At 38.9% G+C, this 23,227-nt stretch overlaps 1 pseudogene; it reads right to left on the bottom strand.

Annotated features, from left to right (window-relative positions):
- Positions 1-1,188: 1,188 nt before the first annotated feature.
- Positions 1,189-16,810, bottom strand: LOC132053783 (autophagy-related protein 3-like; annotated as a pseudogene).
- Between the last annotated feature and the right edge of the window lie 6,417 nt (positions 16,811-23,227).

Below are 23,227 nucleotides of genomic sequence, written 5' to 3'. Positions count from 1 at the left end.
TTCTTTTTCTTATGATGGTGATTATTAGTTCAAGAATGAACCTGCACTATTTTCACGCCTTCTATTGTGAATTAGAAGATCATTACATTTCGACTATATTTTATTTGATTGAAGTGGGATGAACCTTTTAGGTTTAAGTTTTAATATCCCGGGGTGAAAGTGAAAATAGCAAGACACTATGTAGTTTTTTGCTCTGAGCTATAAGTCTATAACGACATACTCAGAAAGCAATACTCTTCACTTAATTTCACACAATGTTCCTTTCTTGCTTCTGCACACCTCCACTTAATCTTTACTCAAACCAAAACTCCCCACACCCAAAATCCACTCAATTAAACTTGTACTTTCATTTAAATATACAAGGACGTTAAACAGAGTAATTTTAGCTCTGTCCAATATCAATCCAACAGTTATATTTCATAATTGAAACAGGGTAAGCCACTTCAATTGAAGCAGCCAAAAGCTCTTCAAAAACTCCCACCCATATCCATAAAGCTGCTCTATCTTTTTCATTGTTTGTTTTTGAAGTATTAGGTAAAGAGTGGAAGATTGATGTGGAGGTCCCCTATTAACTTTAAAAGATAATTTTGTATGTGATATGAGTGTTATACTGTTGTGAGAACTTTGCTTTTGGAAATACCTTTTTTTCTCTTCTGTACAGTTGCAAGTCAGTTGTGAAAACTATTCAACATGCTTTTAGATCAAGTTGGATGGATGTTCAACTCTCGAAAGACCTACTTTGCGGCTGGGAGGAATGTCAGTCTCTAAAGAAACTGAAAAAGCATTTGTAAGAGTGCCAGTATGCATTGCAAGGGGTTTGTGGAATGGGAGAAACTAAATGTTTTTCTAAAGGGTAGTTGCAACGGGTTTGTGGAATGGGAGAAATTAAATGTTCTTCTAAAGGGTAGTCTACTACTGTACAGTCTTAGAAGTTCACGTGTATTAGTTTATTAGATCTCTGGTGTAAATAACATTTTATTGTGATATTATATATGCAGATTATTTTTCATGAGTGTGTGGTAGAATCTATTGATTTTATGAGAAGATATTACTAAGGCCGCCTCTGTAAGAATAACTAGCACTTAGTCGATGGCATTTGGCACTTAGTCGATGGTATTTGGCTTTGTTATTGAAACTTGTGTTAACTCGCTAATGATAGTGTTTGATGCCATAATTTGTTGAGCTGAATTTCTTTTTTCATTTGGTGTTAAGCTTGAGTATATAATTAAAAGAATTTATAGTGTTATGGTTAAGTAGACGTTATTAAAACAATAATTATTTAGCCTCATTTTGATTTGCTTTAGTGACCGCGCGAAGCACAAGCATATTTACTAGTATCAGTATATTTTTACTCTCCATATCAAGTTATTTGCTTTATTCAAGCTAAAAATTCCGCATATTATGGATAATTATGCGTAACTACCTTTTAAAATGACTCGACACTACAGACTTTTGGGCGCTTCAGTGTAGTAATTCAGCTGTCATAAACGTGGGAAAGTAGCAAGCTTTTGTAGGTATATTACCATTTCAGTGCACATTCCTTTTGAAACATGAGAGTAAGAGTTAAATGGAGATTTGACGCAAGTCCGAGTCCAAACTAACATTTCCTAGTATGAAGAGGGCACTTTTTTGTTTATTAAATAGAACCAACAGATACAGAAGACAGAAAAACAAAATACAGAAGACATAGACCATCACTTAGAAGGCGGCACGATCCTATTTGCTGTTTTCATTCAGTTAACTTTCGAAGACGACATTAATAAACAATTCAGCTCTCAAGTGTATCGTGCAAACTGAATTCTTCTTGATGATATACAATAAACAACGCATGCTGACAATTCATCATGCATGCTCCACATATCCAGAATAACGTCTATTAACAGTATGTACAACTATTGTTGGTCACAGGCTCGTGACACGAACAGATGCATTGTCATCAGAGTATTTGGCTGCTTGTCATGTTATGCGCAGCATCTGTCTGAAAAAAAATACAAGTAGCATCCATAATTATCATCTTGCTAGTTAATTAAATAAAAGAAAAAACAAAACACTATCTCTGCATCCCCTCGGAGAAAGAAAACGAAACACCAGAGAATACGAGATAGAACCTCCCTGTAAAATTCAACCGGAGAGTCCACTTTAAACAGACTTTTCACTCTATGGAATCTAAATAAGAGCAAAGCCTGCGATTTCCATTAGACCACTTGAGTTGGGGTCAATCCAACTAACCAGGCCTCTGAACATGCATACGAGTGTAAGCTGAGAAAGTGATCACTCATGCACCTGCGAACTTGGAGATCTCTATTTTTTTAAAAACCATATAAGTTATTCTTATTCTTATATTTGTTAAAACCGTAAAAGGTTGTCCTTAGATTAACTAGCGGAGAGGACAAGGCTATTTCTGTGTATGGCGAGAGCATACGTTAAGCTTAAGAAATTCACATAACACACTAACCGAAGAAAGTTGACTGCAAATCAGGGGCTACTGCTACCAAGATCAAAGTCCATGGTGTAATCATATTCAATTGTTGGAATAACCGAAGCCACAAACTTCAAGAATAGGAAAAGGTACCTGCAGATGGTGCTTGAGATTAACATTCAAGAGGAGACAAAAACCTGATGCAGGTAGAGAAATTAAAAGGAGATCCAAATTTAGGAAGATCGTGCATATCAGTTGTTGGGCCAAATATGTCTCAAATCTTCAGTCTAAAAAAGCACATTTTACTCCCAGGAAAACTGCTTGACTTACCTTTAAGGCCCAACAGATCCATAAGACGACTGTTGCAGGAATACGAATATTAAATTGGATGTATGATCATATAAAATATGACAGGATTTGAAATAATTACATCTGACAGATGTTGCAAGTAGCAAACATAGAGGATAAAATGAGAGATCAGCTTAGATAGTTCGACTGAAGCTCATAAAAAGCGATGAGAAAGATTAAAAGTTTCATGGAAATAATTAAAAGTTTTGATGGAAATAAGTTATCTAAAAGGACCTAAAATCTCTTAGAATCAACAAAGACATAACAAAAGCGTAACACAGTAAAAACAACGGACCCATGTAGGCGATACAAGCTAGTTGAGATGAAATCAATTAACCATATCTGGAAAACTATAAGATTTAGAGAAATCCTGATTTGTCGAAAAATTAGAATTGGGATGAAATTGACTTGAAGATGGAAAAGATATAGAGAATTCATATAGCTGCACCAATTGTTTCAAATTGAGGCAAGTTGGAAGATTGATTGAGATTCTCTTATATGCAATGACTCAATGTAGACAGTGGCGGAGCCAGGATTCATATTAAGGGGTGTCAAAAAATATAGAAATGTCGTGACCTAGGTTTGCAACCCCTTAACCGCTACGCTAAGCCTTCAACTTGTGTTAAGGGGTGTCAATACTAGCATACATACCTATAAAACCAAAATTTCACCTATATATACAATGTAATTTTCCGGCGAAGGGGTGTCGCTTGACACCCCTCAAGCCAAGGTGGCTCCGCCCCTGAATGTAGATAACTAATAGTCTCAAGGAAACAAGAACTATACTCAGAGGCGGACCTATATGGAAGGGTGGGAGTGTACGGAAAAAATTATGTATACATATGTGTATATATCCTGAGAAATTAGTATATATTTAATTGTGCACTCTAACAAACGAAAGTATTTTTGGGGCACGTTGATTTTAACATGTCACCCCGGATCGAACCGAATGTCACTTTTAATTGTCTGTTTTTAGCCTATTTTTAGGAAAACAATAAGCGTTAAATGAGCTAGCCCAGATTCGAACCTGCACTGTCACCGCATGTTGCACAGCCTTAGCCACTGAGCTAGCTCTTTCATTTGTTTCACTGTGTTAAATTTTACACATATTTGACCTATATACTTATATTTTCGCCACTGCTACGCTATTAGTGACCGGTCTGACACAATATTATCCCTCAGTCGTTATTAAAATTTTTGTTGGCGTATGTTAAGAAAATAGTGCCCCCGCCATCTTAAAATCCTGAGTCCACCTCTGACTATAGAGCACTGCTCTAGTTCTTGTTTCCTAGAGACTATTATATTGCTAATAGTACCAGTTTCAAAAAAAAAAAAAAAACAAGAACTATATTGCTTTCCAAAACTATAAAAGTATCAATAAGAATTCTTGTTTCCAACCATTCTAATGATATCAGTAGTATACTCCTCCATTTACAATAAAAAAACTTGAGGTCATTGATAAAAGCTAGATGGAGGAGGGTAGGGTTGAAATAATGTCTTAGTCATGTCAAAACTGAAACTAGAAATCATCATCATAACTAATTTTTTTTTGGGACAAAAGGGCTAAAGATTTCTTTTAAAAGTGAGTACCCTGTTTTTTATCCCATGAAATTCCATATATATGATTTCTGCTACCTTGTCAACCATTCCTAAAATATTCTCCTGCAGCTACAGGAACCTTCCATGGTGGACAGATATGAAGAAGAATTTCTAGAACAATATGCAAGGTAGCTAACCAACTACCAGGGGAAACACCAGTGAATGCCTAAACATTTGAGTGTCAAAACATCAACTTTCTTGCAAAAATAGATGCCAAAATCAACAGAACCTCCATCTGGTTCGTAGCTACATAGTATAGCTCTTTTTAATGCAACATACCAACAGAATTAAATGCTAACATGCATGCATGCTTTATTCAAGCATGCAAGCAACATATTAATAGAATTAAATGCTAACATGCATGCTTTATTCAAACATGCAAGCAACATATTAACAGAATTAAATGCTAACATGCATGCTTTATTCATAAAATGCATATATATCTACGAGTTGTAAGTATCCCCACATAACCAAATCATATGGGTATTATACGTGTGTGATTATGCATACTGCTTAATGAAAAACGCAAGGATAATAGAAGAGAAATTAGAGTGTACTTGTCAACTTCGGGTTCAACTCCTCTTGACATCAGAACATCGATAATTTTCTTCATCACAGCCCCGTGTTGGCAAGGATGTACGGAAGCATGTTTTCCTGGAAGATGTGGATGGTCTGCAATGGTCACCTGAGTTAACAATGTTGAGAACGAAAGATTAAAAAGAATCCATTATCAGAAAAATTGTTGTAGTTCAATAAGAAAGGTCATAAAAGAAAGGAACTTGATAATCAGTGTGACAGCTCATTCAGTTGTTCAGTTGCCATCTACAATTTGGTTCAACAACAAAAATTTCAGCCAGATAAAATGGATACTGCTGGTCACACGAAATAGTCCCTGGTGGGTTCACTTTTGTACCGAATAGATACGGCTATTACTCTTTTGCAAATCAGTTTTGGTAAAATTTCAGAAATCAAGCAAAAGATTGAGTTGAGATCTGAAAACCCCAAGCAGAGGTCTGGATGTTATTCACACATTAGTTGTATCAACTCAAAGCAAGCATCCAAGCTCTATTATGTCTAAGGGAAAAAAAAAGAGCGTCTGGAAAAGAGTTATTGACGACAGATGTGCAAAACAAACCATTGCCCTCATTCAGTTGAATTTCTTAGAAAATGGCTCGAAGGAGAGAAGGGGGGAGGAGAAAGAAATAGAGTGTATATAAGAGTGTTTGATTGCGAATCAATTAGACGCCAATGATCTGAGTGCAGAGGAGACGGCAAGTGGTTGTAGGGAAGTGAAGGCATAAGCAATAAACTTTTGACAAACTATGCCACATTTAGTTTTCACTTCAAACTTTTAATTTAAACAAAAGAACAAAAAGGACAAACAAAATAACATGTGGAAAAAGTTGATAAGTTGAATGCATGCCCTTGGACTTGATCTCCAGATGCCAATTAGCAAGAAAGAATCCAACCATCTATGACCAAACTACTAGACCATGATATAGGCTTGCAGGATATTATATTCATCACCGCTTCATATAGTCACAGATAATTTCCAAAAACCTTCCCCACACCATAATATTAAAATATTTGTTAAGAGAAAAAATTGGATTGGCTGTTCTAAATAACTAACGAGTTAGCTGAACTGATTCACTTGATCAGTTTCTTCCTTATAACTGAATAATGCACAGCCCTGAGATTGCTGAGCAAACAATAATACCACCTTGGTTTAAACTTCTCAAAGAATTAGATAAGGAGCATTATTCTAATTTCCAACTTTGGATGTCTTGTATTACTTGGAACCCAACTACTGCAATTTAATTTACAAACAATCTACAGAATGGAAAACCTTATTTAAGCTTGTCCCCAAATAGCATCTAGACCCAAAAGATGTTCTCACCGTCTTTTGTGCATGGTCTTGACTGACATCTTCAAGTACAATCTCTGGTTGCAAAAGCATCCTTGACTGCCACATAAAATCAAGAATAATGCTTACTACACATGACGAATATTATTAAACACAGTTGCAAAAATTCACAGTTCACTGTATTGCAATCAGATCATGAAGCTTCCCGGAAGACCGGGATGCATGCCTTGAAAAGAAGAGAATCTTCTTTTTCCGAAAGCAACATTAAATAGATACAGTCAAACCTCTCTATAATGGCAGCGTTTGTCCGGGAATTTCATGGTTGTTATAGTGAGGTGCTGTTAAGTATGTATAATGTCATTTGATGTTTAGATCTCATTTAGCTGTTATAGACAAAAGTACGCAAACAATTATTTTTTCTATACTGTTTATGTTATAAACGAAAACAATATACTTGTTAACTTTAAAATCTCAATTGATTTTTATATCTCATTAATTAAAAATAAAAAAGACTAATAAATTACTAAATAAATCCATAACTATTTGTACCATTCCGATAAAGAAATAAAATCTAAGGAACACATGCATTTAAAATTAATTGAGAATTTAAATATTTCAAGTTTGACGTAAGAATTCTACAATTGTAGCTAGGTTGTTTCGTAAATTCTAGTCTCTTAATAATAATATAACGCTTGAATTGACGAAGAATTTTGTCCAAATTTTCAAGAAAGAGGATTCAATAGATTTCCTTGAAGACAGTCTAAGAGGTTAAAAGTTGACTGTTCTATCTCACCCCAAGTGTGATGAGTTGAGGCTTTTCATCAACACTTTCGTTGTAACCTTCTGCATCCGCTGTCTCTTGAAATTTTCTATGTGCATGACATAAACGATGATTACCATAAATATTTTAATATATATATATATATATATATATATATATATATACACAAAATGTTATTAGACTATTTAAGTATGACTGTTATAGAGAGGTAATTTTACAAAAAGTGTACCGTTATAATGAATGTCATTGCTGTTACAGGTAGAATATTGTTATAGAGAAGTAAAATATAACATGAAAAATCGGTTCCGGAGAAAATCAAGCCGTTATAGTGAAATACTATTATAACGAATGGCAATTATTGAGAGGTTTGACTGTATACTCATGTACAAGGATATTTTGAAGCATCTCAAGAATAGACATTTCCAGGAATTTCAACAAGGGGAACCGCATTGGTTCAAAATTTCATCTTTGTGCAGATCTTGTATGGTTTAAACTTTAAAAAGGAATTAGGACTAAGGAGTGTAAATCAGGCTTTGCATAGAAATTCTGCAGAAATGAGCATATATTATATTTCACGTGATATAAAGAAGAAAAACAACCTCATGCTAAGTATCACATTGACTTAAGCTGACAAAATACTACCTTCTCATATCTAGATAAGATTAATAAATTATGTATACTCTAGCATTATTAGAAAATCTGTGTTTATCAAGCACACATACAAAATGATATCAGAAAGAAAAACATAAACTGCCACTCTCAATTTTTTGAGCTGACAGCCATCCACCTGAGGTAACAGAAGAAAAGCCAACTTTCTCATAAATACACCAGTAAATTTTCCCACTAATGCCCCCTCCCCCCCCCCCCCCCCCCCCCAAAAAAAAAAAAAGACCCCCATAAAATCCAGGTGAGCTCTCGTTGTATCATCCATTTCTCAAATATATGGTTACTAAATTGTTTATTTCACAAATATGTCATGACCATCTTGCAACTCTTTCCATCATAAACACAAGTGAAATTGTAGTCATCAACAAAATTATATATTTAAGGTAATTGAAAGTTTTATTTTGACTAGCCTCATCATATCCAGTGAGCCACACACAAGGTGTTTGATAATATTTGTCATACCTACAAAAAGTACAGATGGGCATGTGACATAACAGTTACTTCTTTTTAATGGGAATTGCAAGAAATAGCCAAGATTACAAAATCTTGAATGAAGTTGACTTACGTGATGCTGACATCATAGGTTCGTGTTCTTAGAATGTTGCCATCATCAGGCTCATTGGCCACAAGATATGTAGTCTGAAGGGTAGCCTGCGAGAAATCACGAGAGTTAACCATTTTGGTATTGCAGATTAACCATTTTGGCATTGCAGATGGAACAATCTCAAAGCTGATAATTTACAGAGTTTCAACAAACTGAACTTTGTGCCCAAACAAATATCAGAGCAGCACTCTTTATCTTTTGTTTTGGAAAAGATTGGGAAGGTAGTCAGTTTTCCTTGAACTGAAAGATAGAGCAGCTTCCGGGAAGTTTGAAAAAGAATTTTCTTACATCTAAGAGTATAAAAAAGAATTTTCTCATATATATTTTACCAGGAGAAAGTCAAATTGAAGGCAACTATTGGGTACCAAGAAGACAAGAAAATGAGGGATTCTTTCTTGTTTATCAAGCAAGATTTGAAAAGGAGGGAGCTATCAAGCCTTCCCTGCAAGCCATAAACTTATTTTAAAATCTAGTACGCCTGCTCAGGTCCATGTGCGGGCAAGGAGATGCTAACAACTTTTCACTAATGAGGAATCATGTGAATAATCATTGCACTTCTAAGCTATTCAGTATGTACCTTTAGCTGTTTCAAAAACTACCAATACCAGCTGGTCGGCTTTAAGGAATTCTATTTCTAAACTACAGTATTTGTAGAATAGATACATTTCTAACTCTAAACATCAAGGACATTAGAACTTCTAAGGAGAGCAATTCACCAACTGAAATGAAAAGAACTTTTATATGACCTCTTTTGGTAATAAAATAGACCCGCAAAAATAATATTCACGGTATTAGTGATAAACGCGGAACACTAACTTATGGTTAAATCAGCAAGAGTAAAATGCAACAATAATGACACCAAGGTTTTACGTGGAAACCCTTCTGAATAAGGGAAAAACCACGGCCAAGAGGAGCAGCTGATATCACTATAGTAAGGAATTTTACACTGTGTAGTCACGAGTATAAATACTCCAAAGACCGCTACACACTCAAAAAGAAAAACACTCTTTTGATTTTTCCCACCTCACTACAATATCACTCACACTCTATTTTTCTTCTGAGACTATTTTCTTACCAGGTCTATGGTATACCTCACTTTGCTCTCTACAATTTTTCCTCTCCTTTTTTTTGGTGTGTTTAAAGATGATGGAGAGCTTGCTATTTATAGGGATGAAATGTGCCATTTTTCATCCTTGCATTTAATTTGGTTATTGCCAAATTCAACTTTTGCAACAACTTTTGACAAAAGTTGCAATTTGGTTGTTGCCAAATTCAACTTTTGCAACTATTGTTGACAAAAGTTGTAATTTGGTTGGTGCCAAATTCAACTTTTGCAACTATATTTGACAAAACTTGCAATTTGGCTTGTGCCAAATTCTTTCTTTGCAATCATGGGGGATGGACTCCACAAATCTCCCCTCCAGACCCATTCAACCGAAGGAGGCATCTCCGTCTTCTCGATAGAGTTAATGCCGACAAGTTCTTTGCACAATTCGAACTTGTCTCGGGAATCACCTTGGTTAACATATCGCAGGATTTTTTACTCGTGTGAATCTTCTTGACCTCGGAACAATTCGTTTTCTACCCGATCACGAATCCAATGATATCGACGTCGACGTGCTTTGTTCTCGTACGGTACATGGAGTTCTTGCTCGGGACCGTCGAATAGACAACATACTCCATTTGCCGCAATCCAAGTTCTTGAAGGAATCTCGAGCCATATCATTTCTTTTCCGACATTCAAAGCCGCAATATACTCCGCTTCCGTTGTAGACAGTGCGACACACTTCTGCAACTTCGACTGCCATGATATAGCTCCCTCTGAAAAAGTAAACAAATATCCAGTAGTGGATTTTCTATTATCAAGGTCACCTGCCATATCAGAATCTGTATAGCCCTTCAAAATTGGATTTGATCCTCCAAAACACAAGCATTCATCTGAGCTTCCTCTTAGATACCTGAGTATCCACTTCACAGCTTCCCAATGCTCTTTCCCTGGATTTTCGAGAAATCTGCTAACAATACCGACTGCATGAGCAATATCTGGTCGAGTGCATACCATTGCATACATCAAACTTTCCGATGCGCAGAGAGGAATAAGGAATCTTGGCCATCTCTCTCTTTTTCCTCCGTTGTTGTAGGACACATCTCTTTGCTCGTTTCGTATGACCAGGGGAGGTGTGCTAATCCACTTAGCATTCTTCATATTGAAGCGCTCTAGTACATGTTCTATGTACCTTTCTTGTGACAAATAAAGCTTTCTTTCATCTCTTGAACGAGTAATTCTCATGCCCAAAATCTCTTTAGCATGACCCAAGTCTTTCATTGCAAAAAGACTTACTCAATCGTTTCTTCAACTCGTCAATCCCGGAAGCATTCTTGCCTACAATCAACATATCATCCACATATAGCGGTAAGGATGATAAAGTCATCATGAGAAAATCTTTGTACAAACACACAGTGATCTGAAGAAGTCTTCTTGTAGCCTTGCTCCCCCATAACAGACTCAAACTTCTTGTACCACTGTCTGGGAGCTTGCTTCAATCCATATAGACTCTTCTTAAGTTTGCATACAAAATTTTCTTTACCTTTTTCCTTGAAGCCCTCAGGTTGTTCCATATAAATCTCCTCTTCTAAATCACCATGAAGAAAAGCAGTCTTCACATCCATCTGCTCAATCTCCAAATCAAGACTAGCAGTCAAACCAAGAACTGTCCGAATGGAGGACATTTTCACGACAGGAGAAAATATTTCGTCAAAGTCAATACCTTTCCTTTGACTAAATCCCTTAACAACCAATCTAGCTTTGTATCTGGGCTTCAAGCTGTGTTCTTCGGCTTTAACTTTGAACACCCATTTGTTCTTCAAAGCTCTCATTCCCTTAGGCAATTTCACCAACTCATAAGTATGGTTCTCATGCAGAGATTTCATCTCATCTTGCATGGCTTCAATCCATTGATCCTTGTGCTCATCTTCCATGGCCTCCTCATAACATTCGTGTTCTCCCCCATCGTTGAGTAATACATACTCATTAGGTGAATAACGGGAAGAAGGAACATCTTGTCTAGTAGACCTTCTAAGTGGAATATCTGGCTCATCCACGACTTCATAAGTAGAAGCATCTACCTCATCAATAGCAGCATCGTTATCATCATCAACATGCTGATCTGGAACATCATTATGGGCATCACCATCGTTATCGAGCCCACCAACGTCATCAACATTTGTATGAGGGACTTGATCAAGATTAACTAAACCTTCAGAACTTGAAGATTTTATCTTCTCCGCTTTGTTAATATCTTCAATGGTTTGATCCTCTACGAAGATAACATCACGACTTCTCACGAGCTTCTTCTCAATTGGATCATATAGCCTGTAACCAAACTCATCAAGGCCATAACCAATAAAGATGCCCGCTCCTTGTCTTGGCGCTTAATTTTGACCTCTCATCTTTAGGCACGTACAAAAGCTTTGCAACCAAACACTTTCAAGTGGTCATAGGAAACATCCTTGCCATACCAAACTCGTTTGGAACATCACTTTGCAAAGCAACCGCAGGGGATAGATTAATAACATGTGCGGTCGTCAACAATGCCTCACCCCAAAAGGAATTCGGTAACTTTGCTTCAGAAAGCAAACATCTAACTCTTTCCATCAAGGTCCTGTTCATCCTCTCTGCTAAACCATTAAGTTGAGGAGTCTTAGGAGGAGTCTTCTGGTGTCTGATACCCTGTTGCTTGCCAAAAAGTATTCGTCAAACGGTCCACAATATTCACCACCGTTGTCCGTACGAATACACGTCGGCCTTCTTTCCATTTTCTCTTTTCGAGGCCTCGAAATCGCTTAAAGACACCCAACACTTGGTCTTTAGTCTTTAAGACGTAGACTCAAAGTTTCCTTGAGCAATCATCAATAAAGGTAGCGAAGTAAAGTGCACCACCCAAAGTCCTTGTCTTCATTGGATACATAAATGCGAATGCACCAACTCAAGCAACTCTGCCTTTCTTGAAGGAGGATGAGACTTGAAAGAAACTCTATTTTGTTTTCCGACCTGCCAGATTGCTCACACTTTTCTAATTTAGCACTTTCGAAATTTGACAATAATTTCTTTTGGGCCAGAACATTTAGTCCTTTCTCGCTAATGTGGCTAAGCCTCTTATGCCATAACGTTGAAGAGCTATTGGCTTTCTCCTCAACCGCATTCACCATATCAACACAGAGAGGCCGTAGTCCAAGAGTAGACCACGACGTTTTCGCCACGAGCCATAATCATGGAACCTTTAGTAAGCTTCCACTTTCCAAAGATCATTTCCTCCGTCATATCCCTCATCATCCAAAACACCAACAGAGATCAAGTGCAGACGAACATCGGTGCATGTTTTTTACATTGTTTAAAACTAGTTTAGTTCCAATACTAGTTTTCAAACAAATCGTTCCAACACCGGCCACCCTAGATACGGTTCATTACCCATGCTCAAAGTTCCAAAGTCACCGGAGTATAGGATGAGAAAAATTCCTTCCGTGATGTCACATGAGACGCGGCACCACTTGTCCACAACCCAAACTTGACTCATCACAAGCAATATTTATCGGATCCGCATCAAGGATAGTAACAAGATCTTCTGTAGTGACAGCGGCAACACGATTGCCATCTTCTTTCTTTTCCTCCTTATCTCTATTCTCCTTTTTCAAAATCCGTGAGAACTTCTTTGTGTGCCCTTTTTTTCCCGCAATGATAGCACTCAATATCTTTAAGTACGCTTCGGATTTGCTTACTATGATGCTCTCTATTTTGAGAACCACGATTCTTGCCTCTCCCCAGTGTCGGTCACCAAGACATCGAGTGAGGAGGAACCTTGAGATTTTCTTCTCATCTCTTCATTTAAAAGCTGCTCTTGGCAAGATCCATAGAGATCACACCATCGGAGCGACTCGAATTTGATAATGACGTTCTAATAATTTCCCAAGAATACGGTAGGGAACCAGTAGAAACAAGCGTTGAATTTCTTCGTCAAAGTTAATGCCCATAGCAGATAAGCTGGTTCATGATCCCTCGAAAAATATTCGGATGATGTCATTGCGGAACCATCGTGGTATTTTAAACCCGGCATTTGCTTTATCAAAAACATCTTGTTGTTACAGTTTTCGAGCATACAAACTTTCAAGATGCTCCCATAGGGTCCGATCATGTGTCTCCCCGTAAATATGGTTCAACACATTATCGTCAACCTTCGTCTAATAAAGCCGCAAACTCCGCCGATGCAACAAATTCCACTCTTCATCGATTTATTATCAAGCTTTTTATTTGCAAAGACAAAAGTTCATGAAAATTCTTGACATAGAGCAAATCTTCCATTTTTTGCCCTTCCAAATGGCATAATTTACGCCACTCAAAGTAATCATTCTACTAGTGTTGGCTTCTATCGTTTATCACAAATACAAATGCTATTTTATTCGAAGACCAAAGTAATTCTTTTCGATGTGGAAGTTCGGAGCGTGCCGCAAACTACGAGCATACTCATGTAACCTTGGCTCGATACCACTTGTTGGTAATAAAATAGACCGCAAAAATAATATTCACGGTATTAGTGATAAACGCGGAACACTAACTTATGGTTAAATCGGCAAGAGTAAAATGCAACAATAATGACACCAAGGTTTTACGTGGAAACCCTACCCGAATAAGGGAAAAACCACGGCCAAGAGGAGCAGCTGATATCACTATAGTAAGGAATTTTACACTGTGTAGTCACGAGTATAAATACTCCAAAGACCGCTACACACTCAAAAAGAAAAACACTCTTTTGATTTTTCCCACCTCACTACAATATCACTCACACTCTATTTTTCTTCACAGACTATTTTCTTACACAGTCTATGGTATACCTCACTTTGCTCTCTACAATTTTTCCTCTCCTTTTTTTTTGGTTTGTTTAAAGATGATGGAGAGCTTGCTATTTATAGGGATGAAATGTGCCATTTTTCATCCTTGCATTTAATTTGGTTATTGCCAAATTCAACTTTTGCAACAATTTTTGACAAAAGTTGCAATTTGGTTGTTGCCAAATTCAACTTTTGCAACTATTGTTGACAAAAGTTGTAATTTGGTTGGTGCCAAATTCAACTTTTGCAACTATATTTGACAAAACTTGCAATTTGGCTTGTGCCAAATTCTTTCTTTGCAATCATGGGGATGGACTCCACAACCTCTCAATTAGTGCACCAGAAATGTCATCATCAAAGACCATGAAGATATAGCATCAGGCATTTTAGTTTATGAGCATGAACAGCTATAACCAAGTACCAAACAGATTAGATCATGATTCTATACAAAACCATTGCAGTAGGACTTTTTAAGATCAATTACAAGGTGAAATAGTAGGATGTTGAGATTAATCATGAATCACACAGATCTCAAAACTATAATACACACAGATAAAGACGACTTCTTCTTGGTTCTGTTTCTATAAGATTGTCACTTCCTCATACTCTCTATGCTCGGGTATGTCTTCCTCTTCCTCACCTCCGAAGTATGATGGGATTGACTGGATAGTGTTCTTTTTACTGATTTCTTGTCACACCTCATAGTCGTGTACGTGAAATCTATTGGGCAGTAGTTGGTTAAGTCTAGACGTGGCGCATTCATCTCATGGTTACGAGGGTTTGAGTTCATATAATAATCTATGGAAGACTCGGGGACCAAGCAAATCAAGGAAATTAAGTTTGTCGAAAAAATAATTTTGAAACAGGATTTTGAGTCAACTTTGGAGGGGAATATCTCCATGTGTATTAGGAGTTTTAAGGGGTTTCAAAATCCTAAAATGAAGTTCGTCAAGTCTAGGTTATAATGCAACAAACCGCTCGTCGATAGGATATCGGAGTAGAGAATTATAGACGTTACAAAGCGAGCGATAAAGCGAACTACTACAAGATGCTGAGCGCATCGCACATCACGACTCTTACTGTAGCTACAGTGCCGCCGCCTCAGCCCCTATATAAAGGGTTAAAACCTCATTTTTTTCATCCAAAAATTTCCAGAAAATTCAGCTCCAAAAAGGCTCTCAAATATTACATAAAAGTGAGGATCTTGAGCAAAATTCAAGCTCCGGAGTACTAATCGAAGACCGGACAACTTGTAGTCGCGATTATCATATCGTTTTGTGTTAGAGTTAGCTTGGGAACAAGTGATTATTGAAGATCTTGCCACTTTAGTAAATATAAGGTATGACTCCTGAATTTCTTCCTTTATTAACCTTGATCAAGGAATAGTTGTAAGAATAAAAGTCATAGTTTGTTGTGTTGAGGTTGTTGGCTTATGGATGAAGTTTGAAGAGAAATTTGTATGAAAAATATATATAATTGTCTTGTGGAATGTTGAGGATGTTGTTGTTAATGTTGTTGGTATTGTTTGGAAGTTGTTTTAGCATTTGGAGGAAGTCGAAACCTAAATTTAGTCTTCCATAATTAGTACTTATGAGTTGATGGAAAGGCGATGAAAATATGATTAATGATATATTTTTCGATATATATATATATATATATATATATAGGGTGAAGGGCAAGCCTCGATATAAGGAATTCTTTAAGTGGTGGCTCGACGGATAAGGTATGTAAGGTCTTCGTTTCCCTCTTCCCTTGGCACGAATCCAATTAGTACATAAACACGAGCGTTCCATTACAAATTCCATTTCATTCTTATGCTTTGTATTTTCAATCTTAAGGTTTTGTCGTTTGATTGGTTTTAAGACATTATTTCACTCATCGTCATCGATTAATCCTTTGGACTCGATATGAATTCCATAAACTATTCGGGGGTTAACGACCTTATGTCACCCCGAAAGGCCAAGAATCAGATCCTTGATTTCTCATTCAAAACCAGCCTCGAACATTCTTTGCGGAAGGAAAACGAGTTACGCGCGTAAAGCCTCGGGACCTTTGCGCGCGATGCGGAAGGAAAGCAGAAGCCCTCAGAACCTTGTGCTTTCCTTCCGCATCGCCTAAGGAAAGCGGAACGCTGCGCAGTCCTTTGTTTTCAGTTCAGTCCAATAATGGTATATATGTATATATAAATGTATTGCACTATTTTACTACACCATGCCGCGCTATAGTCGGCCGGGCATGGCGCGTAGACGCGCGCCTTGCGGTGGGCATGTTATGATATTGCCCCGGAGGCGGGCTAATGATGATAACACCGAGCCTTAATGGCCGGGCATGATTTTACATATATGACATCGAGCCTTACGGCCGGGCATGGATACTATCTATTACCTACAGATATATATATATATATATATACATATATATATATATATATATATATATATATATATATATATATATATATATATATATATATATATATATATATACATATATATGAGAATACAAATGATTTTATCATGTATTGCATTTTGTGCCATTTCCAGATGTTCGGTTTTCTTTTGCCTATATTAATGTCACATTTTATCTTAATATGTTGTTTCCCTCCTGCCTTACATACTCAGTACTTTTATCCATGCGACGTCCCATTACACGGGACGTTCGCATTTCGTCTTTGCGGACTGCAGATTTATCGAGGAGCAACCTTGATGAGGACTCTCCGGATCCGGCGGTGTTAGCAAGTGCCACGCCCGGGCTTGCTTTCTTTTGGGTACTTTCTGTTAGTTTAATATATGTATATAAGTATGCTCTTAGAGGCTCATGGACATTGTGGGATATGTAATTATTATGTGTGGCCTTGTTTTGGCTTTTTGATATGTTTCTGATAGCCTTGTCGGCTTTATGATATACTTTATGTGTAGCGACCTTGCCGGTCACTTACGTACATGTGTGTTGAATTATTAAGTATTTTTCTATGTTGCCTTTCCTTTCCGCGAGCAAATATTCTTTGAGTTCTGTCACGTGAGGTCCAAGTAACGGTTAAGTCAGGTGACTTCGGCCTATGGGTCGAAGCCTGTCATACTCCTCATCTGGGGTGTGACAAATTGGTATCAGAGCAGTTCAGTCCTAGGGATGTCTATGAGCCATGTCCAGTAGAGTCCTGGTTATCGATATGTCGTGCACCATATCTATAGCAAGAGGCTACAGGGCATTTAGGAAGATACTTTTCTTCATGATCTAGATCGTGCGATAGAGCCAAGTTAAGAATGCAACTATCTAATCTTTCCGTGTTTAATTTTCAGCAATGCCTCCGAGGAAGAAGAAAGTCAGCAGAATACTGGGCACTGCTGGGGCAGGCCCGAGCAGAGTATCGCCACCTGAGCTAGGGCATAGCGAGGCTCAGAGCACTACTCCTATGCATGCTACCTCTACCCCATCAGGTGCAGGAGAGCAAGATAGGGCTCCAGACCCTCCGGCTCCTCAGCCTCCAGCTCCTCACCCCGCTGCTACGGAACAGGACCTGCGAGACGCAGTCCAGTTATTGACTAGATTGGTGGCTGCTCAGACTCAGCGGCAGGCTGTCATTCCGGATAGGGCTGTTAGTTCCCGTGTACATGATTTTTATACCTTGGACCCTCCGGTGTTCACGGGGACAAACCCGAAGGATGACCCTCAGAATTTTATAGATCGAATGGGCCGCGCTTTGAGGGTAATGCATGCTTCTGACACGAGAATCGGTGGAGTTAGCTTTTCATGGGCGCAGGACGTGGGTCGCGATATGGTACGAGTCTTGGCAACAATCGAGAGGGCCGAACGCGCCTCCCAGGCGGTGTGGTCGAAATTTACCGAGCCTTTCTAGATCATTATTTGCCGGTGAAGTTCGTAGAGCTAGGGCGATGAATTTCTATTCTTCGCCCGCGAGAATAATATGAGCGTTCGGGAATATAGTTTGAAGTTTAATTCCTTGGCCAGATACGCCCCGGCGATGGTAGCTGAGATGGAAGACAGGGTACATCGTTTTGTGACGGGACTTGGGCCTCACTTGATTAAGGATTGTATGACGGCTGCGTTACAGAGTGGTATGGACATTGCTCGTATTCAGGCGTATGCCCAAAATTTGGAGGACCTTGAACGCCGACAGCGGACCGAGCAAGAATCGAGAAGGGGCAGTCATAAGCGGGCCAGATCCGCAGGTTATTCAGGTGCTTATCAGGAAGATTATAGGCCCCATTCTTATAGAAGATCCGATCCTTCAGTGACTAGTGCACCTTCCAGGTTCCAGAGGCAGCGTCATGATAGACCCACTTATTCTGGACTAAGTCGAGACTCGAAAGCGTCAGTTCCTTCTTACCGAGGAGAATCTAGCCAGGCCAGGCCTCCATTGCCCCTTTGTGACCAGTGCGGTAAAGGCCACTTTGGCCAGTGCCTCCAAGGAATGGGGGTGTGTTACTCTTGTGAGCAGCCTGGTCATGTTATGGGAAATTATCCGTCTCGTGGTAGAGGAGGCCCGGCTCAGCCTACCGGTTCGATCGCAGGTTCTTCATCTTCTATTCGCCCTCCTGGACAAGGGTCTTCTCCAGCCCCAGCAGGTAGAGGTAGGGGAAGAGGTCAGGTGTTAGCTTCCGGCGAAAAGAAGAACGTAATCGTATTTATGCACTTGCAGGACGACAGGATCTTGAGTCGTCTCCAGATGTTGTGACAGGTATTTTATCCATTTGTTCCTATGATGTCTATGCATTGATTGATCCGGGTTCTACGCTATCTTATATCACACCTTATGTTGCTGATAAATTCGGTATAAAGCCCGAATCTTTGTCCAAGCCTTTCTTAGTTTCTACTCCGGTCGGGGAACCTGTTATTGCAAGACGAATTTATCGTAAGTGTGTGGTTACGATATGTGGTCGTGAAACAGTTGCTGATCTAGTGGAGTTAGAAATGGTGGACTTTGACGCTATTATGGGAATGGATTGGCTAGCCTCTTGCTATGCCAATGTGGAATGTTGGTCCAAAATTGTGAAATTTCAGTTTTCCGGGTGAACCGAGTTCTTAAATGGATGGGCAATATCCCAGCGCACAAAGGGTAGGTTCATTTCCTACCTTAAGGCGTGAAAAATGATTTCCAAAGGTTATATTTATCATTTGGTTCGAGTTAGGAGCACTGAAGCTGAATCACCAACTTTGCAATCTGTTCCTGTAGTTAATGAATTTCAGGATGTATTCTCCGATGAATTACTGTGCCTCCTCCCGAAAGGGAAATTGAATTTGCGATTGATGTGTATCCCAGGACACTCAACCCATCTCTATTCCCCCTTATCGTATGTCCCCGCCGAGTTGCTCGAATTGAATGTGCAATTGCGGGACTTGTTAGACAAGGGCTTCATTAGGCCCGTGCTTCTAGCCGGGAGCACCGGTATTATTTGTGAGCAAGAAAGATGGCTCACTAAGAATGTGTATTGACTATCGGCAGTTGAATAAGGTGACGATCAAGAACAAATATCCATTCCCTAGAATTGATGATTTGTTTGACCAGCTACAGGGTGCTAAATGCTTCTCGAAGATTGACTTAAGGTCAGGGTATCATCAGCTAAGGGTAAAAGGGGAAGACATTCCGAAGACAACTTTTCGAATGAGATATGGGCATTTTGAGTTCTTAGTTATGTCCTTCGGATTGACGAATGCTCCTGTTATTTTATGGCGCTAATGAATACCATATTTCGACCCTTCTTGGATATTTTTGTTATTGTATTCATTGATGATATCTTGGTATATTCTCGTTCGGAGAGGAAAAATGCTGATCACCTCTGAAAGGTATTGCAAACATTGCGAGATCAAAGGCTGTATGCCAAATTTTCCAAATGTGAATTTTGGCTAACTTCGAGCTTTTCTAGGCCATATTATGTCCGACGAAGGTATTAAAATTGATGATCGGAAGATTGAAGCCGTTAAGAATCGGCCCCGACCAACAACCGCTTCGAAGTCCGAAGTTTCTTGGGTCTTGCTGGATATTATCGAAGATTTGTAGAGGGATTTTCTTCTATAGCAGCTCCCCTTACAAAATTAACTCAGAAGGGGGCCAAGTTTCAATGGTCAGAAGTGTGCAAGCGGAGTTTTCAGGAATTGAAAAACAAGCTGATATCCACCCCTGTCCTCACCCTTCCAGAAGGCACCGAGGGTTACACTGTATACTGTGATGCGTCACGCACAAGCCTGAGATGTGTGTTGATGCAAAATAGTAAGGTGATTGCTTATGCCTCCCGACAACTACGGAAACATAAGCAAACTTATCCAACCCATGATCTAGAGGCGGCTGATTCACGCATTAAAGATATGGCGACATTATTTATATGGAGTTCATGTCGATATCTATACGGACCATAAAAGCCTTCAATATATATTTAGGCAAAAGGAGTTGAATTTGAGGCAACGAAGATGGCTCGAATTGCTAAAGGATTACGATGTTGAGATTTTATATCACCCTGGCAAAGCTAACGTTGTAGCTGATGCCCTAAGTCGCAAATCAATGGGAAGCCTATTGAATGTGCCGGCAGAAAAATTGGAAATGACTAGAGAACTTCATCGCTTAGCAAATTTGGGAGTTCATTTACTAGATTCGGAAGACACTGGAATTGCTTTACAGAATATATCCCAATCGACTCTTGCCTCGGATGTAAAGACTCAACAGTATGACGATCCAGTTTTAGTTAATATTAAGGAGGGAGTGTAGCAAAATCGGATCTCGATCTTCCGGATTCAAATGGGTTTCTCAAATATCGAGGTCGTTTGTGCGTTCCAAATGGTAAGCTGCTTTCGGGACGGGATCATGTCGAAATTTCATTACTCCCGGTATTTAATTCATCTCGGATCCACCAAGATGTATCATGACCTCAAAGGCTTTTTGGTGGAACGATATGAAGAAAGATATTGCTAACTTTATAGCTCAATGCCCTGCTGCCAACGTGGTAAAGATCGAACATCATAAACCCAGTGGCTTATTACAAGAAATGGAGATCCCAGCATGGAAGTGGGAAGTGATTAATATGGATTTTGTCACGGGATTGCCCCGTTCTCGTCGTAAATTCGACTCTATTTGGGTGATTGTTGATAGGTTAACTAAATCAGCTCATTTCTTGCGAAAAACCACCTATCTTTCCGAAGATTATGCTAAGCTATATCTTAAGGAGATTGTGCGCCTTTGTGGCATTCCGCCGTCAATTATTTCGAGACGAGAGACGCACGATTTAGGCAAAGTTACGGAAATCTTTTCGGGAAAATCTTGGTACTCGAAGTAAATCTTAGTACGGCTTTCCATCCGCGATGACGGCAAGTGAGCGGACTATTCAAACCTTAGAAGATATGTTACGAGCTTGTGTACTGGATTTCCAAGGAAGTTGGGATGATCATTTGCCTTTGATAGAGTTTGCTTATAACAATAGTTATCATGCCGATATTAAAATGGCTCGTGAAGCTCTATATGGTAAGAAGTGTAGGTCCCCCTGGGTTGGTTTGAAGTTGGAGAAGCAAACTTATTTGGGCCAGACCTTGTTCATCAGGCTATTGAAAAGGTAAAGCTTATTCAGGAACGATTGCGTACAGCTCAGAGTCGTCAGAAATCTTATGTAGATATACGACGATGAGAATTAGAATTTCAAGTAGGTGATTGGGTGTTTCTGAAGATATCACCTATGAAAGGCGTGATGCGGTTTGGTAAGAAAGGGAAACTTAATCCCCGATATATCGGACCTTATAAGATCATCCGAAAGATAGGACGGGTGGCTAATGAATTGGAGCTACCAACAGAGTTATAAGCGGTTCATCCAATTTTCCATGTGTCCATGCTTAGGAAGTGTATAGGAGACCCATCCAGAATCGTGCCTGTTGACGATATACAAGTTACAGAAAATCTGACATATGAGGAAGAGCCAATTGCTATTCTCGATAGACAAGTTCGCAGACTCCGAAACAAAGACGTGGCTTCAGTGAAGGTTCTATGGAGGAGTAAAGATAGGAAAGAGATGACATGGGAAGCCGAAGCAGAAATGAAGTCCAAGTATCCCCATTTATTCCCCGTCACAAATGATACTACTCCGAAAGAATTCTTGCAAGGTTCGACTACATCCCCAAATCACTTACAAGGTAAGAATTATATTTAAATCCCCCCTTGAAACTTAATAGGATAAGAAGTATTATTCTAATCATCGTGCGATCGCGCGTCGTTAATTACCGTATCAGGTAAGACTGGTGGCTAGGACTTGTGACTTGTAGGAGAGATACCTTACTAACGTTCCGTACAAATTATTAACCCTCGGGTACTCCAACATTCGAGGACGAATGTTTTAAAAAGGGGGGGAGGATGTTACACCTCATAGTCGTGTACGTGAAATCTATTGGGCAGTAGTTGGTTAAGTCTAGACGTGGCGCATTCATCTCATGGTTATGAGGGTTTGAGTTCATATAATAATCTATGGAAGACTCGGGGACCAAGCAAATCAAGGAAATTAAGTTTGTCGAAAAAAAAATTTTGAAACAGGATTTTGAGTCAACTTTGGAGGGGCATATCTCCATGTGTATTAGGAGTTTTAAGGTGTTTCAAAACGCTAAAATGTTCGTCAAGTCTAGGTTATAATGCAACAAACCGCTCGTCGATAGGATATCGGAGTAGAGAATTATAGACGTTACAAAGCGAGTTGATAAAGCGAAAACGGAGCGCGCGATTACACTGCGCTACGCCGCCGCCGCCTCGACCACCCTATATAAAGGGTTAAAACCTCATTTTTTTCATCCAAAAATTTCCATAAAATTCAGCTCAAAAAAGGCTCTCAAATATTACATAGAAGTGAGGATCTTGAGCAAAATTCAAGCTCCTGTGAGTACTAATCGAAGACCGGACAACTTGTAGTCGCGATTATCATATCGTTTTGTGTTAGAGTTAGCTTGGGAACAAGTGATTATTGAAGATCTTTCCACTTTAGTAAATATAAGGTATGACTCCCTGAATTTCTTCCTTTATTAACCTTGATCAAGGAATAGTTATAAGAATAAAAGTCATAGTTTGTTGTGTTGAGGTTG

Source organism: Lycium ferocissimum, chromosome 4, assembly GCF_029784015.1.
Source record: "Lycium ferocissimum isolate CSIRO_LF1 chromosome 4, AGI_CSIRO_Lferr_CH_V1, whole genome shotgun sequence".
In the NCBI taxonomy this organism is placed as follows: Eukaryota; Viridiplantae; Streptophyta; class Magnoliopsida; order Solanales; family Solanaceae; genus Lycium; species Lycium ferocissimum.
Note: the sequence above shows the minus strand (reverse complement) of the source record. Positions and strands in the feature narration are given on the sequence as shown.